Genomic DNA, 23918 nt, shown 5'->3' on the forward strand with positions numbered 1-23918 from the left:
AGACCTCAACACCACTGAATGGGTTTGATTACTTCAGAAAATCATCCACCAGCTTCTAAGACTGAACTTTGGAGGTGAGTCTGCAGATTCAATAAATGACACAATAAATGCTGAAAATTCTGATATGATAATTCAATGTTGTATCATTTTCTGTGCTTACTTGTTGTTTGGACTGGATTTTAAATAAAAAAGATCGTCTCTGACTTTTGCACAGTACTTTAATTTACTAAGCTTTATCAGTGTCTCTCTATGGCTGAATGATCCCATTCCCTCCTCTGTCCACTGAGCTCAATCACAGCTCTCTCAACTCTCTTCTGATATCACCCCAAATCCAATAACTTAAATAATTAGCGCCCAGTATATTGCCCCCTTTAGGCATGTTATAACTGATCTCTAAACTCTAACTGACGCGATCTGTGGTGGAAAGAAGCTTAAAGAGTAGACGTCCAGACCGCTCTGCTTACTCGCCCCCCAAAAAAGCAAGGTTGTTATTTTGGACGTAGGAGGTTTCTCATGACAGCAGCCCCATACTTCTGCTCCCTCGCTAATGGATTACAGTAATTCCCCGTACTCCAATTTAAGCAGCTCTACATCTCGGCTCCAGCTGCACTAAAATTCAGCAGCTTTTAACATGAAGAGGTGACCTCATCTTATTCCACTCCCGCCGGCTCTCTGTCGGTTTCCTGTCTTTTTTGAAATATTATTGTTTACATAAAAAGTTTGTGCACTTTTACAAACTTTCAGGCTGCAGCTTTATGCCAGAGATGAGTGTGTTTATTAGTGATAGACTAAGGCACATTCCTATTTCACTCCTCACCACACCACTTAGCCCCTTTCCCTCTGTTTTGCACATTCACATCTAGGGTGTCCTGATCCTTGTTGAGATGGAGGGGTAGGGTGAAGAGTTAGGGCTACATGGTTCTCCAAATGGAGGTTTTTCAGAGACTCACTCAAAACAGTGATATGAGAAAAAAAAATTAAAAGCAAGATGGCTGAACAAGCAAACAAAAAAATGTATAAATGTGAGTATTTTCTCTGTTAATACAATGGCTAATGTAAGTTTTGTCTGTTTTAATATAATTTCAATGAATTATAGTCTTTTTTTTCATAACAAGCATTAAAAATCGCTAGTAGTATGCTAATGTCTCATTAGCCATGTGGCTAAATTTCCCATTCCACCTTAAATGGCGCAGCACTGCTGACACCTGAAACACCAGAATGTAACTGTAACATTTAAGGTGGAAAGGGAAAAACTCGACCAAGATGCTGGCGAATGTCAGACTTCAGCTTCATATCACTGAAGAATTAGGGGTGGGTGATAAATAATTGCCCCCCTCTTTGATTCCCTAAATGTAACTAAAGCCCAGCAGTGAGGAGCTGAACTTTACCCTCCTCTGCTGTCACTGCAGACTGGCAGGGTCGCCTACAGAGCAGCGCTAGTAGCTGTTAATGAAGTGATATTCTTTTTACTTGAGGGTCCCATTTCATAGAGGAAGATTACAACCACTCTAAGGAGACACTCGAAAACAAGGGGTAGGGATAAAAATAGGAAATAAAACTGGGTCTAAGATCTGATAACATAGCAGTAGATGCCATTTCTTGCGAAATTCTTTTTCCTTTCTACATGACAGAGGCTCTGTGCTGTGTGACCATCACCCGGACCCCGATGACGGTCACGAAAGCCGGCAGGAAGGTGGGGCCTGAACTCCGAGCAGAGACGGAGCCTGGCAAGGAGAATAAGATGGTGAGTGAGTGGGGGGTGGTGTGCCAGTCCCGAGCCCCGCCTCCAAGGGGCCGCCTCAGGCTTATAGGCATCTTTTAGATGCATATGCAAATTAGCTCAAAATTTGCATTAATGAAAGCATTTGTTTAGCCATAACTATTAGAGTTTATAGATATGAGCTTCCATACAGTGTCACTGCCTTGATTTAACGTACAGCAGTTCGAGTGTAAATCATGACATGCGCTAAAAGATAAATAAATAAATGAAAATGAATGGCATCATAAGTTCACAAGCCGAACAGACGTTTTTAAAGTTCGAATTTGGAGCCCAATAAGGTCATAAAGAACCTGCTAAGAACCACATTTGAGATTATGACAGATAGTGGAGCCCCTCCTTCCCTATGCCAGGCTAAGTGGGTTGTATTATTAAAGCTTGCGTAATGAAAGTTAGCGTTTGGCTTATGTAACCTTACGGCTGCCTGCAGTGTGATACGGCTGAGCTCCCTCCAGTCTTATCACCCCCCCCCCCCCCCCCCCCCCCCCCCCCCCTCCAGCCCCCCCCACCCCCCACCCCCCAGATAATGTCTGTTTAATCTTATTTAAGAAAGGATTATTTCATTTCATCTGCTAAACAATCACAGGCTGCAAAGCGTGACTCTCATTATTTGCCCCTTTCCTCCCCAACTGCCACACCCCCCATCACTTGGCCGCACTCTCTGTTTACTTGATCTTCATTTCTAGTTGCACTTGCCCCTCCCACTGCTTTTCGTTCTCTCCTTCCTCCTCTTCCTCTCTCACTTACTTTCTCTTTATTTGTCACTCCTCTCCTCTAATTCCCCTTCCTCCTTTCATATTGCTGCACTAATTGTCTACATCACCTCCTCTGCTCTCCTTTCTTGCCTGTTTATCTGCCTCTCAGTTTGTCTACTTTTTGCTCCTTCCTCTTTCACCATCCCCTCTGCCTTTCTGCTTATTTGTCCCTTCAGTCTTATTGCCTCTCCCTCTCTCTATTCGCCCCTCCTAGTCCTTTTTATTCCTGCCCCTCTTGACTTACCTGCTCCATCCCTTTTGTCCACTTGTCCTTTCACCTCTACTTACACGCCCCCCCCACATCTTTTGCCCCTCCTTGCCTCTGCTTGCCCCCTCTCTCTTCTTGACCCCTCTTTATTTGCCCCTCCCTTTCTCTGTTTGTCCCCTCTTCCCTGTACCCCTCAGTTACTTGCCCCATCTCAACACATTCTGTTGCCCCCTCTCCTTTGCACCTACTGTTTCAACTTATCCCTTCCTTCTCATTCTGCCATGTATTTGCCCCTCCCCTGTCTTATTTTCTCTACCACTCTCTTTTTTGCCCATCTTCCCTCAGCTTGCTTGCTTCTCCCTCTTCTTTCCCACCCTCTCCTCTGTTTGCCTCCTCCCTGTTGCACTTTCCACTTCCACTTAACCCTCCCTTTCTCTACGTTCCACTCCCCCTCTAATCTTGCCCCCTTTATTTGACCCTCCGCTTCTTGTTTGCCCTTCTTATTTGCACCTACTGCTTGAACTTACCACCCCCTTTTTCACTACTTACCACAGACCCTCTCTACATACATGTCCCCCATTCTCAACCTCCCTTTCCATTTTCTATTACCTCTCCGTCTCTCTCCCCATGATTGCCTCTCCTTTTTCTTAATGCCTCTTCTACTCTATATTTGCCCCTCCTACTTTATTTTGCCACTCCCCTTTTAACTTACTTGCCCCTCCCCATAGTGTGCTCTTTCTCTGCTTCTCTTTCTCCTTTTATCTTTTCCATTTTCATTTCATTCCTTTTCCATAACTCTCCCTCTCTACTTACTTGCATTTCCTTTTTCATATTGCCTCTCCTACTTTCTTTTTACCACTTCTCCTTTACTTACGTACCCCTCCCTCTCTCCAATGCACCTTCTTTGAATTATTTACCCCTCCCCTCTTTTCTCTGCCCTTTCCCATCTGCTTAACCCCTTACTTTCTTCTCTCACTGTCTTTTTTGCCCCTTCCCTCCTTTTATCCGTTTTCCCTCCTCTCTTTTGCCTCCTCCTGCTTCAATTTACACCACCTTGTCTCTTTTGCACCTCCTTTTTTCTACTTGCCCCTTCTCCTCTCTGTTTTCCCCTCCCCTCTCTACAGACTTACCTCTCCTTTGTCTTTTTGCCTCTGATACTCCCTATTTACCCCTCCCACTTTAATTTACCACTCCCCTTTTTACTGACTTGCCCCACTCCCTTTAACGCATTTGCCCCTTCAATACTTCTCTTTCTCCTTTTGTCTTTTCCATTTCTACTTACTTTTCCTCCTCTCTGCTGATTTACCCCTCCCCTTTCTAATGCCCCCCTTTGACTTAATTAACCCCCTCTTCTCTCCCCCTCCCCATCTACTTACCCCCTCACTTACTTCTCCCACTGTATTTTTTGCCTCACCCCTCCTTTTATCTATTTGCTCCTCTCCCTCTCTCTTCTCTCCTTTCCCCCTCTTTTGCCACCTCCTGCTTCAACTTACCCCACCCCATCTCTTTTGCACCTCCTCTTCTCCACTTGCCCCTCCCTCTCTTTGATAACCCCCACCCCCTCTCTACAAACTTGCCTCTCCTCCTTCTAATTGTCTTTCCTCTCTCGGTGCCCCTCACTTTCTTTTACCACTCCCATTTTTACTTACTTGCTCCTCCCCTTTTCTGTACTTGCCCCTCCCCCGATTCCTCTCCGATGAGCTTCTGTACACCATCAGTGTGTGTTTAGTGCTGGAGGCTCGTTTAGTATTCAGCACAGGCAGCGAGAGAGAGAGAGAGAGAGAGAGAGAGAGAGAAGGAAAGGAGGGAGGGGAGGGTTGTGAGATCGAGAGGAAAAAAACGAGGCAGGGAAAAACAGAGAGAGGAGAAACATAAAGGAGCAGAGAGAGAGACACACAGCCTACCTCCATCCTTTTTCTCTCTCTCACTCCATCCTGTAGCATCCCAGGTACAGTACACCAGCCTTTTCTCTGCCTTCGCTTTGTGCTCTGGGGAAAAAGGAGGATGCGCTCTGAGAGATAACTGGGTTTGGCTGTGATAGCCCCGGACGATCGTTGTGTATGTGTGTGCCTGTGTGCGTCCGTCTGTCCTGTGTCGTCGTGTGAAGCTCCTCTGTGCGGGATGTGAGTGGCCTAAATACTGGGCATATTTTTTGTTATTATTTAATTATGAAGTAGTCAGAATCGTGACTCCGCTTTTTTGCAGACATGCATGGTGTGTGTGTGTGTGTGTGCGTGTGTGTGTGTGTGTGTGTGAGGGACAGTGTATGGATGCAATTGTGTGTGTGTGTGAGACCGTGTGTGTGTGTGTGTGTGTGTGTATATATATATATGCAAATATATATGTGTGTGTGTGTGTGTGTGTGTGCTTTTTTGCATTTCCAACACTGTATATAATGATGTGTCTGCTGTATGTTGCCTTATTGCTCATGCCGTTTACCCAATGTCTGTGCATTATGCTGTGAAGGTGCAGCTACAGGGCTGTACGTTGTAAGGAAATACCCTGAAACGTACAGAAATGGGCAAAGAAATTTTACAGAAGGACCTCCTCCAACTCCTCCGACGGTGCATCCTCATACCCCACCCCTCTCTCCCTCCTTTCTCCTTCAGAGGCATCCCTACATGGGCTGCTACCGGGGGCACAATTATGCGAACGTTAATGCATGTAATTTGTGGGGGGATTTGCTTCAAGGATCGTAGACAGCCGTGCAAAATGTGTGTGCGTGAGGTGGTGAGGGGCGAGTGAGGGGCGGCTAATTCCCTCTCGACGTGATGGTGCTGGTGGTGTGACGTTGCTGAGCAGAGCACCCCCCGCTCCGTCGGATCCGGAGCTGAAATCCACGGGCTGCCTCACAAGGGCACTCACAGCCCAGACAGCTTTCTTTCTGATCTTTTTCTTCTAACAGTATCTCTCTCTCTCTCTCTCTCTCTCTCTCTCGCTTTCTGCCTCTCTGGATGTGTTTCCTGTGTGATGTTATAGATAATTTAGATGGAGGTCTGGAGTGAGGGAAATGTGAGAGAGGGAGACAGAGACAGAGACAGGTAGAGAGAGACTGAGATAGTGACAGAGAGAATAAGAAAAAGAGAAAAAGAAAGACAGAGAGAGAGAGAAAGGGATGGAGAAGGAGAGAACTAAGAATGAAAGAAAGCAAGTGTGTGTCGAGTGGCAGGGGAAGCCTTTGAGTAATGGTGTGTGCAATGAGTGTCAATAGTGCACAGTACGTTATTGCAAGTGTAGAACTCATTCCATAAGGGGCAGTAGAGGTTGGGGCATTAGAGTTTAGGAGCATTAAAGCTGGGGGCAAAAGAACTACAGTGTTGGGACAGTAGAATTTGGGCACTGTAGGTTTCGAGGCAGTAGAGGTTGGGCCTGTAAAGCTTGGGATTGTAGAGCTGTAGAATCTGGGGGCAGCAAGTTTGGTGGCCATAGAATTTGAGAGCGGTACAGCAAGGGGCAGTAGAGCTTGAGGCAGAAGAATTTTAGGGCAGTACAGTTGAGGGCTATAGAACTGTAGGGCAGTAGAACAGCAGCTGTACAGCTGGTGGCAGTTGAGTCTAGGGCCAATACAGATTGAATCAGTATAGCTGGGGGCAGTTGAGCTGGTGGCAGTAGGTTTGGGGGCGGTACAGTTTGAGTCAATATAGCTGGGGGCAGTAGTGCTAGTGGCAGTAGATTTGGGGGCCAGTGAGTTTGGGATCAGTACAGCTGGTGACTGTAGTGCTGGTGGCAGTAGGTCTGGGGGCAATATAGTTTGGGTCAGTATACCTTGGGGCAGTTGAGCTGGTGGCAGTAAGTGTGGCAGCACAGTTTGGGTCAGCAAGCCTGGCAGCAGTAGACCTGGTAGCAGTAGATTTGGGAGCAGAAGAGTTTGGGTTAGTATATCTGGGGGCAGTAGAGCTGGTGACAGTAGGTTTGGGGTAGTACAGTTTGGGTCAGCATAGTTGGGGTGATAGACGTGGCAGTAGATTTGGAGGTAGTACAGTTTGGGGCAGTAGATCTGGGGCCAATAGAGTTGGGGACTGTATAGCTGGGGCAGTAGAGCTGGTGGCAGTAGATTTTGGGGCAGTAGAGTTTAGGACCAGTAAATCTAGGGACACAAGAGCTATAGAATGTGGGGGCAGTCAAGTTTGGGTCAGTAAAGCTTGGGGCAGTAGAGATGGTGGAAATAGAGTTCAGGGGCAGTAAAACAGTAGAGATTATGACAACAGATCTAAAGACCTGAGTGCAGTAGAGTTTGGGCACTAGATCTAAAGTACTGGGGCAGAAAAGCTAGGGGCAGTAGATCTAAGGGTTGTAGAGCTGGGGACAGTGAGAGTAGGGGCAGGAGAGATGTGAAGCTGGGGGCAGTAGAATTGAAGCATTATAGAGTGTGGGGCAGCAGAGCTGGAGCCCACAGATACACACATAACTCTCACACACAGCAAAGAAACAATCCACTAAACATCTTCAGAAACACAGCAAAGAAAAAAGAACCTCTTACACATTTAACATCATACATGACAAACTCGAGCCTTGAATTGCAGGCGATGTAACATGGCCTGAATTCTTTCTTCAGGGATGTCCGACACTTTTATTTATTTTTTATTTTGCAGCAAGTCACAACCACAAAGGACGTGTTCAAAAAAGAGGCAGGAATGCAGTTTGCTGAACGATTCCTTGTTCTCCTTAAGAGCCTTTAACTTGGAAACGTTGCTAGCTAGGAGAGTATTCAGGGCTGTGGTGATGGGGCTGCAGTCAAGACCACAAAGTCCAAGACTATGACTATGACAAGATTAAGTCAGGACCGGGTCTAAATCAGAGTGAGACCGAGTCGAGACCAAAACCCAAAAATTTTTGAGCCTTAACTCATCAAACAGTCTCACTTGAGGCAACAGAATTGATGCTTACAATCCCAGAGTTATTACTTTCATTTTGCTATGTTTATAAATGAAATGATATAATTCCACAATTAATTGCTGAGTTATACAGAGCCCTGCTGCTGACATCACATTTAAATAAAAGTGATGTGTGGCTATGACATATTAATGCGTGGGGACAAGATAATTTAGTCATGGCCATGACTTAGTAATCCAGGGGAACGAGATCCTAATGCATGGCTCAACTAAGGTGTGGGAATGAGATAATCAAGACAGCTCGATAAGGCATGATCTTGTACCCACATCTTAGTAAGTAATGGCCATGCATTAGGATTTTGTTCCCTCATGTTAATATGGCGTGCACATGCATTATTTTCATTTATATAGGATTTATATAGGACCCAGTAAAGTCTCAGTCTAAAAATATTATTGACTACGAGACAATGCCGAGGACAAATATTAATGAGTACAAGACAATTCGGAGTACAAATGTTATTGAGTACAGGACAAGTTTGAGTACAAATGTTATTGAGTACAAGATGATTCAGAGCACAAACATTATAGAGTACAAGACCCATTCCAAATACAAATATTAGTACAACACTATTCTGAGTACAATTATTACAAGACAATTCCAAACACAAATACTAAGTACAAGACGTTTCCGAGTACAAATATTAATGAGTACAAGACGATTCCAAGTACAAATATTATTGAGTGCAAGACGATTCCGAGTACAAATATTATTGAGTGCAAGACGATTCCAAGTACAAATATTATGGAGTACAAGGCAATTTTACGTACAAATATGATTGAGTACAAGATGATTTCAAGGTCAAATGTTATTCAGTACAAGACGATTTCGAGTTCGATTATTATCGAGTATAACTCGAAATTCAAACACTAATGAACACATGACAATTCTGAGTACAATTAATATTATTACAAAGATGCCATTTACACTTGGTCACTTCATGCGACTTGAATATCAGGATTATATCTGGAGGCCAAGGCGCACAAATACGCAGGTGTGAACACACCCAAGATGCATTTAACACAGATTCAAACCCAGTCACTCAGACCACTTCTGTAAGTGGACAAATTTGAACCACATGTTGCAGTAGCGTAAAGACATGTTTGACAAATGAAACTCCTCCTAGTATAACCGAAACTCCTCTCAGTACAACCAAAAGTCTACCAAGTACAATGGAAACTCTTTCCAGTACAACCCAAAGTCCTCCTAGTACAACAGAAACTCCTTCCAGTATATCCAAAACTCCTCTCAGTACAACCGAAAGTCCTCCCAGTACAACCGAAAGTCCTCCCAGTACAACCGAAAGTCCTCCCAGTACAACAGAAACTCTTCCATGTACAATGGAAACTCCTTCCAGTACAACATAAACTCCTTCCAGTACAACAGAAACTCCTTCCAGTACAACTGAAACCCCTCCCAATGCAACCTGAAACCCCTCCCAGTACAACTGAGACTCCTCCCCATGTCGTGTGTCACTGGGCACATGAAGATCATCATGCAGGACACACATGGATGGGGACTGGGCGAAGCGAAATGCAGTAGCAATACAGACAGTCTGAGTGAGTAAATGGACAGTTTATTGCGCACAACAAATTGCACATAAACAGGCTGAACGGAAAAACAAACAATTTGTATTTGTTAGCCGTATATTCCGTCCCAATCAGCAATCAGATTTCAGCCCGAGTAACCAGACACACGATACAGGATACAGTCCAGATACTAGTCACATGAAGTGACCAGGTGTAAAACTACAGTTCAGCACAAGTCAAAATACAAGTATTATTAACTTAAAGACAAATACAAATACAGAAACTACTGTGCAGAAAACGAGCCTGAATACAAATACTATCAAGTATAATACAATCAGACCAGATCCCATCACATACTACTAAAGTTTAACAATTCTTTTCATCCAGTTAGATGATGGCGTGGAAATTAGTTAAGTCTTGACCACAGCTTAATAAGGCATGATCTTGTTCCCACACCTTACTAACTCATGGCCACAACTTAATAGTCTCTTTCCCACACCTTATTAAGCCATGGCTACACATTAGGATCTTGTTCCCATGTCTTACTAAGTCTTGGCCTCAACTTAATTATCTCATTCCCATACCTTACTAAGTCATGGCCACACATTATGATCTCATTCCCATGCCTTTCTACGTCATGGCCACAACTTATCATTCCCACGTCTTACTAAGTTATGGCCACACATTAGGACCTTGTTCCTATGCCTTACTAAGTTGTGGCCATGACTTCATTATCTCATTTCCACGGCTTACTGAGTCATGGCCACGCATTAGGATCTTGTTCCCATGCCTTACTAAATTGTGGCGGCACATTAGGATCCTGTTCCCAAACCTTACTAAGTTGTGGCCATAACTTAATTATCTCATTCCCACAACTTACTAAATCATGGTGTGGCCATGCATTGTTTTTACTTATATGGCATGTCACCAGCAGGGCTCTGTAGAACAATGATATGAGTTACGTGTAATTTGAAGGTTCTAATCTGCATTTCTGACCCTTTTCCTTCTGTTTCAATGTCAGGATTTGACCCAAAAATGGCAAAAATATAAAGAACGTTTTTTTTCTCTAGAAAACAAACCTATTCATACAGTAATAACTCTTCATCAAACAGAAATCGTATTCCAATTGATTAAGCTAAGTCAAACGCAGACTGAGGCAGTGATGTGGTTTTGAGTTAGGTACCCAGAGCCCAGCCAGGCCAGTGTGTTTCAGTTGTGGGAGAACAAGGTTCCACTTGTGGTTTAATGTTAGTAGATGACTCTTAGCGAGCGCATGGGTGCAGAGGGGGCAGACAGAACTCATTCATTCATGTCTTACCTTAATTTAAGCAGACAGCTCATCTGAGAACACATTTTCTTTCACAAAGCAAACATGTGGCATCAGCCCTGGACCCGGCGACCCTGTGGCCACAGCATGCTTGACCGGCGAGTGATGCAGAGCTATGAGCGCTGAGGGTCACCAAGCAGGGGGTGATTACTTTTCTGAGTCATGGAGGATCTGTCTAAGGTTCGCTGTCCTCATGCTCAGAGGAAGGCTATAATGCAGTAACACACAACTAAGAAAAGGAACAACAGCGAGCAGCAGTGCTGGAGTTAATAGCATATCTAAATGGTATGATGTATTGCTTTGATAAAGCTGTCATAGAAAAGAGTGTAGAGTTTAGAAAGAATTCTTGGGTGGTAAATAAATGTCTTTAAAATGCGTAGAACCATGACCATTAGTGGGTGCAGTGAGCATGATTGTGAATTGAGTGATGGTTAAAGCAATGGGAACTCATGCTTTTATTAATGGAGGTTGTTCTTTTGGGCAAATGCAGCATTAGGAGTCTTGCCCAAGGCCTCTTATTGGTATGACTGGTAAAAGTGGCCCATATCTAATTTCTCACCAAATCCGATTTTTTGTTTGGCTGTTCACAATATCTTTTAAAAGTGATCTGTATGCAACAGATCAGCTCCTAAACTGATCTGCATGCACAAAAGAACAGTCCTTCATGCTGCTTCACGTGGCTTATCCAGAGGTAAACAATCATGACTGCCTACGAACGCCAGTCGCTCCTGGACATTTCAGTTTCATCTTCGTCAGCATCACAGGAGCCATCATTAGGCTTCACTGACTGACAGCTGGGCTCATCATCCAGAATGTGTTTGAGCTTGCAGTAAAAAGAGCACATTATTCGGCCACGATCACTTCTTTGGTTTTTGTCCTCGCTCATGGCCGCGTTCTTTCAGAATCTCTTCAAACACAATGGGCTTTGATGAGTCTCTTCTAATATTTTGTACGGAAACATCAACTTAAATTTTTATGAGGTCCCAGCAGCATGAAATTATGATGAATGTTGAGCTGGATTGACATAAAAGTTGCATAAATTCCGATCTGGCTGTTGCATTCCCAGAGCAATTTCAGTGCCACATGTGAAAGCTTCTCAAATCGGAATTGAAAATGTCAGATTCAGTATGATTTTACTTTTCACACTGTCACACAGACAGCACATTTGTGGTACATATGAAGAAAAAGATCAGATTTGGGCCACTTTTACCTGCTGTGTGAACAAATAGGGGCCTAACAGGGCAGTGAATTACCAACTGCGCAATACCAACTACTTTTAGGTCATTTTCGGTTTCACGGGAGTTTTGCTGCTGCTTGTACTGTTTTATAACTTGACAGACGTGCATTATTGTTGTCATTCAGGCCTCCACAACAGAGATAAAGAGTCAGGTGCAGGTTTATTTGTGCAAACTCAGAATCAGATATAGGCAAGACCAAACCCAGATTATCTTTCAGAAAATCAATACTAACTGTACAAAAAACATAGGCCAGTACTTAGAAATAAAAAAGTCATAACCAGGGTAAGAGTTGCAAGTCAGGGCCAATACAAGGCTTCGTAAAAACAAAATTGAGCAAAACAGAGGGCTTATATACTCAAAATGGCAGCTGATTAGAGTCTAGAATCCTGGTGAGAGTGACCACTGCAGGCATGGAGGGGAACTCGCCAAAGTAGATGTGGCAATTATGCTGAATGTCAGTGTTAAATTGGTCATATTAAGGAAAACTAATTTAACTTTATTTAACTTAATTTTACTAATTTAACTTTATAACGTTTTTGGATATTTCCCCCAATTTTCTTCCCAATTAAGTTATATCCAGTTCCACCCCCAGTCACTCGATACCACTAGCACTGGGAGGGTGCAAGCTAACACAGGATTCCTCTGAGACCTGTGAAGCACCTTTTCAAACTTTGGAACAGCTGATTACACTCGGAGGAACCGCCAGATCTGTTACGTCAGCTAAAAGATGCTTGCACTGGCTAGCATCGTGCTGAGTGATGGGGGGAGATGGGGGACCATCTACCCACCCAGAGAGAGCGAGGCCAATTGCTCTCTCTTGGACTCCTGGCCATGGACGACTGTAGCATCATCAGGGATCGAATTCGCAGTCTGTTAACGATAGGGCCAAAGCTTAGACGGCTACACCCCTCATGAGCCCATTTAACTGACTATGAAAACCTCAGTTGCAAAAACAGCCCATTTTGAGTTCATTGTTTTTGTGATGTCATGAAAACCAGTGCATTTGCATATTTCCACCTATTCAGCCTATACCATTTCATTCCCATTCAAGCTGAAGTTTGAATCGAAGCTTCTTGAATGAGACAAGACATGGCACCCAATCAAAATAGAGCTTATTTATACATATCAGTCTTAAAGGCACAATAATAAAACAGCCTGTTTAATTCCAAGGGATGAATAGAGCTACAAAAATGTAAAAATAAATTATATATAATATATATTCATTATATATTCTGGTACATAAACTCACACATCCCATTTGTGGATGTCAGCGAAGAAAATAAAATGTGGAGAAATGTAGGATATGAGCTTTAACTGGTTTTACGTTAACATTTCTTATTATAATAATATTAAAGGGGAATTCCACCAGTTTTTTCAAAATTTCTGCATAATTTAGTGTTTGAGTAAACAGAATGTTTCAGAGAGGTTTGGTGTGAAGTGGTTCAGATGTCTTTACAGTGGTGGTGATGGAACCAGGGGTCACCATGACTACAACACAAATCTAGACATTTTATTTACTATCCAGAACCACCAGTGGACCTACATGTGTCTGAGTTTATATGGAATGTTGGTAAAATGGTAAATTAGTGGAAAATCACTTATTATGAAATTAATAAGTTTGCTTTGTCTTACAACATTCTGCATGTCCCCCTCCACTATTAATTGATTTAAAAATGAACATTTTAGACCAAAATCTTCTCAAAACTATCATAAAACAGTGTCTCAGACGTCAGGTAGTGAATTCATAGCCACATCATGTAGTAACTTTCTGTGAGGGAGCTTTTAGAGGTGGACATCTGGTTCCTGTCACCACCACCAAGTTTCTCCAGAACACAGCATTTCACACCAGACCACTCTGAATGACTTTGTTAACAAATAAACAAAGAACAAACTCTCTATATACATGGGGCCCTTGTGGCTCAGGGGCCCTAAGCGACTGTGGATATCGTTATTAGCAAGACCTCAAGGCTGATGGTCACAGAATCCTTATTGTAAAATGTGGCGTGCACCATACATGACCATAAATTATGTTGCACTGTCTGTACAGACTTTGCGATTTTACTTGCAACATCTTGTACAATAAACTTATAAAGGCCGCTCTTATCACACAGTCTGCAGTGGGCTTGATGCTATCCTGTTCTGCAAAAGCAGCGTAGAAAAAAATATCACTGTTTATTTGCGCGAGGCTCTCTAGAGCGAGCCTTACGATAAGATTACCCGATTGGAGCTGAGCGGATGGCAAGAAGAATTAAGGAAATCCTTCGACAGGTAGAAAAAGACAAAAAGAAACAAGAAAGATGCAAAAAAAATAAACCAAGCCAGCACAAAGCAAAAAAACAGATTAGAGACACGATGACACTGTAGATAAGACGGAGCGAGGGAGCGAGAAGGGAAGAAACAGTGAGTTTGAGAAAGAGCACAACGGCTGCATTAAGATACTGCAGGAATATCCCATTAGATATACTTAATGGATTACCGTCCTTTTGTCAATACGAGTGTTCAAATTCATAACCTCTCTGGAGAAGAAAGGGATTAGCCGTCGTTGCTAATTTGCAATTAGTCTCAGCCACGTGCCTCATTCTTGTTGCTTTGTTTTTTTTCCAGACAAATGAGAGAAGTTGAGTCAGGTTTCTCCTCCATACTGAAAATGAGAGGGTGATGCACCCCCAGAAACTTCAAATACAGGCAAGAAAAACATGGAAGTGAAATCTCGTAAAGGCCTGTGTGTGCACAGTGGGGATGATTGATTCATATTTTGTGAAAAGCGGCCATGCGTGGCCGAAAATGTGTCAGTGAAGCGTCCTCAAAATATCCTAATGGCTCCCCCAGCTGCTAAAAGCTCCCTAAGCCGATATGCTGTGGAGAATAACGTTTAGCTACAAAAACAGACTGACACTCGCTATTACAGAGCTCACCATTACAGCCCGCACAGAAACACGGCTCTATTAGACAGACATGGACACCATTCTGATAGGGTTCTATATGAAGTCACCCATACAAGAAAGGGTTAAGTCTAGGATTAGGCCCACAACATATAAGTGTTATATATATGTGTGTGTGTGTGTTTATAAATAAATGCATATGAGGTGTGGTATTATTACATAGCGGTGCTTCCATATATAGTACATATGGGCTAATTATGACTCTAATGTCGTATTACCATTATTTTAACATATAGGTACTATACATATATAACACAAATGAGACATAATAATTACATGTGGGTTCATATCTATAATCCATATTGGCCGTTATTATTACTTACAATTACTTACATATAGGTATATATGTAAGTATATGTAATATATGCAAATCATATACATATAATACATATGGGCCATTACAAATAGGGTGTTTTTTATATATAGATATGTTTTTGTAGATAGATAGATAGATAGATAGATAGATAGATAGATAGATAGATAGATAGATAGATAGATAGATAGATAGATAACACAGATGAGACATAATTATTACATTTAGGTTCATATCTATGATACATCTGGGCCATAGTATTACATATAAGTATGCATATATATGTAAGTATCTATATGTAATATATGTAATAGACGTTTATATACACAGTTTATATATATATATATATATATATATATATATATATATATATGTGTGTGTGTGTGTGTGTGTGTGTGTGTGTGTGTGTGTGTGTGTGTGTGTATATATATATATATATATATATATATATGTATATAATATTACATGTATTTATAAAGGTATACATATGATGTGCAAGTCATTTTGACCCTATATTACATTGAAAATAGTACAAAGACAACATATCAAACATTGAAAATGAGAAATTTCAGGGAAATTTCAGAGAAATTTCAGTAATATTAAATACATGTATATAATATTACATGTATTTATAAAGGTATACATATGATGTGCAAGTCATTTTGACCCTATATTACATTGAAAATAGTACAAAGACAACATATCAAACATTGAAAATGAGAAATTTCAGGGTTTTTTTTTTATACATGCCCATTTTGAATCTCATGCCATTGATGTATTTGATGCTGTAGTTACTTGTGTGTGCACTTCCAGTCCCAAGCACTTCAGGACCTGTTTGTCTTTCTTTTTATCTGCGGCGCCGTGTCTTTTGTCCACTCCAAAGTGGAGAAGTTAGTCAGTGCAGCAGACAACAGCTTCAGGGGAGTTTACTAATCACCCCATTTATCACCTGCTCGAACGCGTCCACCTCAAGGACCAGGTGCTGACCTCAGATCTGCCATGAAGCAGAGCTGTGAGCTAAAGCACTGCTATCTGCTGGTCAGCGATGCTAACGGACAGCTGCAGACCAAATTATGGCTTATTAGCTTCCTCACTATATGCTTTAAGCGATAGTTTGCTTCAGACTTCACACAGCTCCCCCAAGTCCAAAGGAGGTTGATCAGCCAAGACATGTTTGCTGTATGAGGTTAGCTTCTTTAGTTTTGCACTGGAAATACGAGCTAATGTTGCTAATGCATAATGCTAGTGATTGGACAAATGTATGTTGCATAGCTGGAAACAGTGTGAAAGCCTGTTTTGTAGCTCCAGTGCAAAACCAAAGAAGTGAACCTCAGGCAGCGAACATGTTAACTGATCAACTCTGTTGGAGTAACTGTGGGAAATGTGATCGTGTAACACAGTGATTAGCAGGCATCTCTCCTATGATTGAACTTAAAGGCTGTATTTGCTTTCAGATTTCCTCGGTTTGATGCCAGGGCCTCTGTTTAATCTTCCGTGTAAATCTGCCCTACTTTCATTCTTGCTGCAGCACAGAGGAGGATGGTTTCTCCTCTGAGTCTTGGTTCCTCTTAGTCTCCCGGGGCCTCCTGTCAGTGGTTCTCCAGCCCTTGTGTTTCCTGCAGAGCCCAGTTCCAACCACAGCCTGTTCCAGTTAATCAACCTCTTCCAAAGTCCTTGATTGGCTGGATCAGATGTGTTAGGGGTCAGTAAGGGGTGGGGAAGCTTATTAGATACAGGTTGGAACTCTGAAAGGTAGATCTCCAAGACCAGGGTTGGAGACCACAACGTAAAAAAAAGATCATTTACCTTTTAAATCTTGGTTCCTCTCAGTGGTTCTTCCTCATGTTTTAAGGAAGCTTCTCCTTTTGAGTGCTGGTTCCTCTCAGTGGTTCTTCTTCATGTTCTTAGGAAATTTCTCCTTTGGAGTTTTGATCCCCCTCGGTGGTTCCTTCTCATTTCTTAGGAACCTTCTTCTTTTGAGTGTTGAGTCCTCTCAGTGGTTCTTCATGTTCTTAGGAAGTTTCTCCTTAAGAGTGTTAGTTCCTGTCAGTGGTTCTTCCTCATGCTTTACTGTTTGAATCTTGGTTTGTCTCTGTGGTGCTTCGTCATGATTTTTGGAAGCTTCTCCTTTTGACTGTTGGATCCTCTTAGTGGTTCTTCCTCATGCTCTTGGAGAATTTCTCCTTTGGGGTTTTGGGTCTTCTCAGTGGTTCTTCCTCATGTTGTTTAAGGAGTTTTGCTGTTTAAGTCTTGGTTCCTCTCTGTAGTTTTTCCTCATGTTCTTAGGAAACATCTCATTTTGCATTTGGGATCTGTCATTTCTTTTCATGATAGTTTTTTCTTTGAGTTTTATTCTTTGGCTTTTCCTCATGTTCTTAGGTAGTTTTATCATTTGAGTATTGGTTCCTATCAGTGGTTCTTTCAGGGCATTTTCTATCTTCCTTAAGGTGCTGCACCCCATTTCTGGACAAGCAGCTTTGGGACAATCGCAGTTGTAGAAAGCATTGCATAGATACAATGGAACTGTATTGAAGACTATTGTAGGGCATATGTTTATCTTCTGTGAATATTATTATAAGGAGTACTTCAATTGCTTGTATAGAAATTGTTCAGCCTTCTCTATTATTTTTCTATTATTATTGTAGCCCTACTGATAGAGTGAATGAATGTGAGTAGGCTGGCTGGACAGTGGCCTTTGCGTCTGCTAATGCGTGGTTTGTGATCGGAGTAGTCTCACAACATGGCAGTAATGTGTAATTTCAAATGACACTGTGTGGATCGTTGGTCAGTTCAGCTCTCTCTGTTTGGGTGTGATTGGACAGGGTCATTATGGACATTATGTTGTTTACCCTGTGATGTGCTGCAGTTTGATGTTCTGCTGCACAAACATTTTGGTTCTGAATACTTTTATTTAACACTTTTGAAACACATCACAGTGTGTTGCTAAGCTGTTTCCCTTATTTGAGAACAAACTGGGGGAATTAGATTTTTACACCAAATCAATCCATACTCAAGTAAAAGTAATACTGCTTCTTTGGAATTGTGCCTTAAGGAAAAGTTAAGAAAAAGATTTGCTGTCCAACATTTATCAGCACAGGAAATGAAGATTGTTAGACACTATTCTTCTCTACTCATCACCTCTGATGAACAAGGACATTGCACCAATTTTTCAACATTTCTGCATAATTAAATGGTTCAGATGCAAACACAGTCATTCAGAGTGGTTTGGTGTAAAATGCTCTATTCTAGAGAAACTTAGAGTCAGAAATGTTCACAGTGGCGGTGATGGTGGTGATAGGAACCAGACATCCAGCTCTAAATGCTCCCTCACAGAAAGTGAAATGAAATGATTACAAATTCACTGCCTGATGTCTGAGACATATTTTTCTGAAAATATATGATGGAGAGGTACATAACCAAACAAAACAGTACTTAAAGGAAACTTGTTAATGTCATATTACCATTATTTTAACATATAGGTACTATACATATATAACACAAATGAGACGTAATTATTACATGTGGGTTCATATCTATAACCCATATCGGCCGTTATTATTACTTTTAATTACTTACATATACAGATATATGTAAGTAAATGTAATGTATGCAAATCATATACATATAATACATATGGGCCATGACAAATAGGGTGTTTATATATATAAATTTATATACATACTATAGTTCATCTATAATACATCTGGGCCATATTATTACATATAAGAATATATATATATGTAAGTATCTATATGAAATACATGCAAATTATATACATATAATACATAAAAAATAGGCATTTATATACATGTGTGTGTGTGTGTGTGTGTGTGTGTGTGTGCGTGCGTGCGTGCGTGCGTGCGTGTGTGTGTGTGTGTATACAGATTTCTGTAAAGAAATCTGAACTATTTCACACCAAACCTCTCAATGATTGAATTATACTATTATTTTGAAAAGTGGGTGCTTCAGTTGTTAAACGATAACACTTTTTCAGAAATAATCATGTTGTGCAGTTAGTTCAGTAAGTAGAGGCACCTGTTTGGCCTCACGCTGCAGGCAGTGCCCTGTTTGTGCTGTTTTATCTCTGCTTTGAAAAATCATTTTCGGCAGTAAGTATAATTACAGCTGTTCGATTTTTCCAATATGATTTGCTAATGACTTTACTGTTAGCGCTTGACGTGTGCTCGTATTGATCGCCAAGCGCTCCTTTAGCTTTCTGTTCAGAGTTTTCCATCATGCCATGTGATTGGGCGGTTGAAAGGTTGGTGTTGTGTGATTGGACATTGACCTCCCTGCCATTGTGGTCTTGATGGCGTGATTGGACGGTGGTGTCTCCTGCCAGTTGGTCTGGTTTGTGATTGGACGGTGACCTTCCTGGTCACCGAGTCTCAGCTGTGGTGTATTGCTTTTCCTGCGGATATTGATTCGGCGCTGGGCAGCAGTCAATGGACCGTCTCTGAGAGGTTTTGTATTCCTTTGTGGCGATGTGTGTGTCTCAGTGTCCGCGTCAATGTCACTCGTGCGGGTTTCTGAAACGTGACGTCGTACGGGGTCAGTTTTCTAATTTCAGAATGTTTTCTTTGTAAGCATGTTAACCCATTCATGTCTACTCAATCAAGGAACAATAACACAGGACTTGGGATTGGTCTAAAACAGGGGTTGGCAACATGCAGCTCTTTTACTGCCCTGTTGTGGCTCCGCAGCTGAATTCAATTATTTAGGTAAAAATAAAATAATCCTCCTTTACAGTAAAATAAAGCTCTGCTGATCGTTCGACACAGTTTAACAATAAATGGTCTTAAATGCTGGAGTTAATGTAGAGCTGCTAATTCATCCTTTAACCCTGAAGGTTGGTGCGAAGACTGTTGGTCATCATAGCAACACAGACAACAGTCTCACCTAGCTAGTAGCTAACAAAATGGCAAAGAGAGAGATTTAAGATGAACATCGATGCTTTAGGAGCCAATGTGCATTCATAATCATTCCAGCTGGTTTCCTGATATGTTTAATCTACAATGAGAAACGGACAAACACTAAAAATCACAAAGCTGAAGTCTTGGTGAAGGACATGTGTTCTGAGGATGTGAGTGAGGTCATTTCTTGACCTGTATAATGTTCATTTTGAATTTGAGACCTAATTTTTAAACACGTATCACATTGCCTGAAAAACACATTTTATATAAATATATATTGCTGCTGTCAGAACAAAACCTCCAAAATCTCAATTTTTTATGTTTTTCAGTTTTAGGTATAATTTGAAAGTACCTGTTATCCTTTACATTGTGTGTACATTTCATGATGAATGGACAAACAGCAATGGCAAAAAATGACTTGCAAAAAAATCTGGTTCCATTGACTTACATTACAAGTAAAGTAGGTTTTTTTTCTTCTCCTGTAACATTGCCATTTTGGAGATATGAGGTTTTGTTCCAACAGCAATGATATAAATATATAAACTATTCAGTTTAATGTCTCATTGCACTCTGAAATGAAAGCATAATACAAATAAGCAGTTGGAGTTCATGGAAATCATGGAATAAATGTATAGACCAAAATGTATTCTAAATACACTTTGACTCATCAAAGTAGCCACCTTTGGCAGATATAACAGCTGAACACCCTCGTGGCATTCTTTCTACAACAGAAATCAAATATTCTTCAGAAAGTTCTTCCCAAATCTGTTGCAGAAGTTCCCATAAATACATTCCACTCTTCTGTGCAGTTCATCCCCAACCAGCTCGATGGGGTTTTGGAGACTGTGCTTGCCACTCCATGTTTTCAAGCTTACAGTCTTGTTCTTTTTTCCTGAGGTAGTTCTGGCATAGCTTGGACTTATGTTTTGGGTTATTATCTTGTTGTAGGATGAACCCCTGACCAACTAGGCACATACCAGAGGGCATTGCATGGCTCTGCAGAATGCTGTGGTAGCCGTTTTGGTTCAGGGTACCTCTCACTCTGTACAAGTCACCGACCCTGGATTCAGCAAACCATCACACTTCCTTCATCCGTGATTGACAGTTGATTTCACATACTTTGGCACCATCCTTTCGTCTACTCGATGGCGTACAAAGAACCTGTGTGATGAACCGAAGATTTACAATTTTGATTCATCAGTCGATAATATCTTCTTCCACTCTTCAGTGGCCGTGTTTCATTTCAAGCTATTTTCACTGGAGTTGAATGACTTGAATTGCAATAAATAAGTGGAAAAATTGTTGGGGTTTTCTAAAACTTTTGACCGGTAAAACATATATATATATATATATATATATATATATATATATATATATATATATGTATATATACACATAGCTGTTGTCGGAACAAAACCTTGTATTTTCAAAATGGTAAGATGACTTCACTTTTAATGTAAGTCCATGGAACCAGACTTTTTTCAAAGTAATTTTGTGTCATTTCTGTTGGTCTATTCATCATGAAATTTACACACAATGTAATAAAAAATGGGTAGTTTAGAACACACACACACACACACATATATATATATATATATATATATATATATATATATATATATATATATATATATATATATATATATATGCCATTGAGACCTAATTATGTTGAGCCAGACCTTTCTTTTAATATTTAAAGTATTATATCTGGTTTTACAGGGTGACCCGTAGCAGTGTACACATCTCCTGACTTTGTTGTCTGTCTGGTTGAATGTACACTTCACGACTTTTAAAATCTCAACAGATTTCTGAAACAGAAAGCATCACACGCTTAACATCAGTTTGTCACAGAATTTCTTGTCTTTTTGTTGTGAAGCGCTCAGACTAGGTGACAGTGCAAAGAGAGAGAAGTACACATATAATGAGTTTGGGGTACAAATGGGAACTCAAACTCCCAGATAAATGCCAAACATGTTTGATAATATTGGAGGGTCTCCAATCACTTCAGAGGGGCTAAAAATAAACCTCACTTATTGACTATACAATTTGCTCAATTTGAAACTTCAGATATGGGCATTCCTGGTCCAATAGAAAGTGGTCTAGATTGCTTTGGTGAACATGAAGCTAAGTGGTAAAGCTAAATCTACCCAGAGGATTAACATACAGCTGCTTAATGCTAATGAAAACACAGAACTTCCTTGAAAAGTAACAGTGAAAGTCAAATATTACTTTAGGAAAACTTCTGACAGGCAGTGAGCTCTGGAGCTGAAATGCTGTTTCTGATGAAGATCTTTAATAAAGCAGACAGAAAATAAGGCTTTTCCTCTCTAAGGCCAAACGCCTTGTACTGTAGCATCAAGCCACTCTCTCTCTCTCTCGCTCTCTCTCTCTCTCTCTCTCTCTCGCTCTCTCTGATCTCTGTTCCAACTCCCTCTTCATGTCTCTTTCTCTTTCAACTCTGTCCATTTTCTCGATCATCCTTTTTTTGCCATTCCCAGTTATATCTGGCTCTTTTTTCTCCCTTTTTGTCCCCCTCTCTCTCTCTTTCTTTCTCTGTTCTCTACCTGTTTCTCTCTCCCTCTCCCTCTTTTCTCTTCATCGCTCTCTCTCCACTCACTGCTTGTTTCACTCTCTCACTTGATCTCTCTTCTCTTGGACACTCTTCTCTTTCTCTCACTCTCTCTCCTCTCTGTCTTTCTTTTTTCTTTTTCTCTCTCTCATTTCTGTCTTTCTTTTGTCTCCCTCTCATTTCTGTCTCTTTTTCTTTCTCTCTTTCCTCTTTCTGTCTTTCTCTTTTTTCTTTCTTTCTCTTTTCTGTCTATCTATTTCTTCTCTCTCTCTCTCTCTCTCTCTCTCTCTCTCTCTCTCTCTCTCTCTCTCTCTCTCTCTGTGGTATTTCTGGGCAGTAGTTCTGTAGTTTGGTGCCAGAAGGCCATCTTTCAGATTGAGATACGCAGCGTTTTAAAGTCAGACCCCTGGACTGATTTACTGATGGGGGGATGCAGTGTGTGGGTGGAGGGACGCTTTTTTAATACGCTAATCTCAGGCTCATTTTTACAATGGACCAAACCTCTGAGATGGACAGATAAACGGACCTCTATCAGTCCGAGTTTCTTTCACAGCATGATTCAGAGCGATAGATAGACCACCGATCTGACACGCTGATTAAGCAGCTTTCAGAGAGAGAGAAAGGGAAGGAGGGGGAGGGAGAGGGACGGAGGGAGAGAGAAGAAGGAATGGAGGGAAAAGGTAGTAAGAGAGGCAGAAAGAGGGAAGAGAGGGGGATGAGAGAGAACAAGACGAATAGGACAAAGAGAAAGAGAAAGTCTTGACTCTGATCGTGTCATCAGTGACTTCTAGCTGTACATATGGCTTCGATTGATTGATTGATCGATAAGTGGGTGGGGGAGGAGAAGCGCTCCAGTGGATAGAAACCAACCCGTGTACAGTAGAAGACGGATGGTATTTACACACTTAACCAGCATGAAGAAGCATCCTCAGAGTGACTGATCAGGCAACACATCTCAGTAAGAAATGATCCTATTGGTTGGAAACAAACCAGCATAACGATCTATTGATTGACTGATTCTCTGTGAAGCAGTCAGCCAGGCACAACCTAACACATTTTGCTTTTTGCTAATTAGCTTTATATGAAGCAACGTTTCATATCTGTGCCACAAATGAAAACTTTAACGAGCACTATACCATTCTGGAGAACAACTGTTGATATTTGTACTCAACAGCAAAACAAGCACACCCCTCCCTTCAATAATTCAGAAGCCTCCACCCCACCCCACCCCAAATTTGTGGACACACATTGCTGAGGCCAACAAGCCTTTCAGATGTTTGTGGCCATAAAACCCTTCACAAACCTTACACACAAATACCATGATATAACGTTCGAGTGGACAATGACACAGCACGTAATGTAGTTAACGTTAGCTCAGTAGTTGGTTAGCAAACTGTCTCTACAGTTGCTGCTGTGAAGCTGACCACTTGTTATTGTTATATTTCGCAAACCAGACA

At 41.3% G+C, this 23918-nt stretch overlaps 1 protein-coding gene across 1 annotated transcript in view; it reads left to right on the forward strand.

Moving 5' to 3' along the window:
* The first annotated feature begins 4607 nt into the window (after positions 1 to 4607).
* syt3 (synaptotagmin III) overlaps positions 4608 to 23918 on the forward strand; it is an 88736-nt gene continuing 69425 nt past the window's right edge. Inside the window, exon 1 of the mRNA XM_017710360.2 lies at positions 4608 to 4688. The gene's annotated coding sequence lies outside the window, so the exon portion shown is untranslated. The remainder of the gene's footprint in view (positions 4689 to 23918) is intronic.

The sequence above is a fragment of the Pygocentrus nattereri genome, chromosome 14, assembly GCF_015220715.1.
Source record: "Pygocentrus nattereri isolate fPygNat1 chromosome 14, fPygNat1.pri, whole genome shotgun sequence".
NCBI classification, from domain to species: domain Eukaryota; kingdom Metazoa; phylum Chordata; class Actinopteri; order Characiformes; family Serrasalmidae; genus Pygocentrus; species Pygocentrus nattereri.